The sequence below is a fragment of the Crocuta crocuta genome, unplaced genomic scaffold (assembly GCF_008692635.1).
Source record: "Crocuta crocuta isolate KB4526 unplaced genomic scaffold, BGI_CrCroc_1.0 scaffold696, whole genome shotgun sequence".
Taxonomy (NCBI): Eukaryota; Metazoa; Chordata; class Mammalia; order Carnivora; family Hyaenidae; genus Crocuta; species Crocuta crocuta.
In genome coordinates, this window is record NW_027529467.1 from 746,991 (window position 1) to 749,477 (window position 2,487).

At 35.7% G+C, this 2,487-nt stretch overlaps 1 protein-coding gene across 1 annotated transcript in view; it reads left to right on the forward strand.

Moving 5' to 3' along the window:
- The window catches only part of CFAP47 (cilia and flagella associated protein 47), a 492,482-nt gene that overhangs the window by 459,633 nt on the left and 30,362 nt on the right, over positions 1–2,487 (forward strand).

Here is a 2,487-nt window from a genome sequence, read left to right on the forward strand (position 1 = left end):
TGCGTTATATATATATAACCCTTTTTATCCATTCATCTATTGATGGACACTTGGACTACTTCCATAATTTGGCTATTATAAATAATGCAGCAATAAACAGATAAAAATAGAGCCACATTTATCCTTTTGAATCAGTGTTTTTGTATGCTTTGGGTAAATACTCAGTAGTGCTATTACTGGATCATAGCATAGTTCTATTTTTAATTTTCTGAGGAACTTCCATACTATCTTCCACAGTGGTTGCACCAGTTTATATTCCCACCAACAGCGCATGAGGGTTCCTTTTCCTCCACATTCTCACCAACACTTGTTTCTTGTGCTTTGATTTTAGCCATTTTGCTAGGTGTGAGGTGATACCTCACTGTAGTTGTTTTTTTCATGTTTTTATTACATTCCAGTTAGTAACGTGCAGTGTAATATTAGTTGCAGGTATAGAATTTAGTGATTCATCACTTACATACAACACCCAGTGCTCATCACAAAAAGTACCCTCCTTTATACCATCTAGCCCATCCCTCCACCCACCTCCCCTTCAGTAACCCTCAGTTTTTTCTGTGTAGTTAAGAGTCTGTTTCCTGGTTCGCCTCTCTTTTTTTCCCCCCATGTTCTTTTGTTTTGTTTATTAAATTCCACATATGAGTGAAATCATATGGTATTTGTCTTTCTCTGACTAACTTATTTCACTTAGCATAATACTCTCTAGATCCATCCAATGTTGTTGCAAATGCAAAATTTCATTCTTTTTGATGGCTGAATAATATTCCATTTTATATATGTACCAAATTTTCTTTATCCACTCATCAATGGATGAACATTTTGGGCTCTTTCCATAATTTGGCTATAGTTGATTATGCTGCTATATACAGTGGGATGCATGTGCCCCTTCAAATCAGTATTTTTGTATCCTTTGGGTAAATACCTAGCAGTGTAATTGCTAGATCATAGCGTAGTTTTCTTTTTAACTTTTTGATGGACCTCCATACTGTTTTCCAGAGTGGCTTCAGCAGTTTGCATTCCCACCAACAGTGCAAGAGGGTTCCTCTTTCTCTGCAGCCTCATCAGCACCTGTTGTTTCCTTTGTCATTAATTTTAGCCATTCTGACGGATGTGAAGTGATATCTCATTGTAGTTTTGATTTGCATTTCTCTGATGATAAGTGATTTTGAGCATACTTTCAGGTGTCTATAGGCTATCTGTATGTCTTCTTTGGAGAAATGTCTGTTCATGTCTTCTACTCATTTTTAAATTGGATTATTTGTCTTTTGGGTCCTGAGTTGTATAAGTTCTTTATATGTTTTGGATACTAATGATTTACTTGATATATCATTTGCAAATACCTTCTCCCATTCAGTAGGTTGTCTTTCACTTTTGTTGATCGTTTCCTTTGCTGTGAAGAAGCTTTTTATTTTGATGTAGTCCCAAATAGTTTAGTTTTGCTTTTACTTCCCTTGCCTCAGGAGATATATCTAGGGAAAACTTTAAAGATAGATCGACTGTCTTTCCCATAAAGTGTAATGGTTTGGGATTAAGAAGTGGTTTAAGTAGAGATGATCAGGTAACCTATATTGATTCTCTTTTCTGTATTAGTATTCTGCTCCACCATAGCTATCCTTGTTATAACAGAGGCAGCATGACCACAATACTTTTACTCATCTCACATGTAAAACATGTTTTATACATGTTTTTGAGATATAATGTACGTGCCATAAAATGTCGTTATAAGTATACAATTCAATAATTTCTTTGAAAAATTATAGAATTTGTAATCATAATCACATTCAAGATTTAGAACGCTCCCATTTCCCCCCAAATTTCCCTCAAGCCCTTGTTTTCACCCTCAGTCTCAGGCAGTGATTTGCTTTCTGTCTCTATAATCTTGCCTTTTCTGGATATTTCATATAAATGAAAAACGTGCTATGTAGTCTTCAACAGAAAAACACTGTTTTTAAACAGTGTTAGGTTTACATCAGAATAGAGTAAGGTGTAGAGATTTCTCATACACCTCCTGCCCCTACTCATGCGTAGCCTTCCTGATTATCAGCTTTACCCACTGGAGTGGTACATTTTATTTTTACCAGGGATGGAGCTACATTGACATGTCATGATCACCCAAAGTGCATAGTTTACCTTAGGGTTCACTCTTGGGGTTGTATATTCTTTGAATGTGGAAAGAAGAACAATGATATATATGCATCATTACAGTACAGAGTATTTTCAGTGCACTAAAATGTCCTCAGTGCTTTCCCTATTCATCTCTCTCATACCCCTGGAAACCGCTCTATTGTCTCCTAGCTTTGCCTTTTTTCAGAACGAAATTAGAATCATCCAGTATGTAGGCTTTTCATTCTGGCTTCTTTTACTTAGTAATATGCATTTGAGGTTTATCCATGTCTTTTCATGACTTGATAGCTCATTTTGTTTTTTTTAGCATTGAGTAGTATTTTACTGAATGTACCACTGTTTATTAATCCATCCACTTGCTGAAGG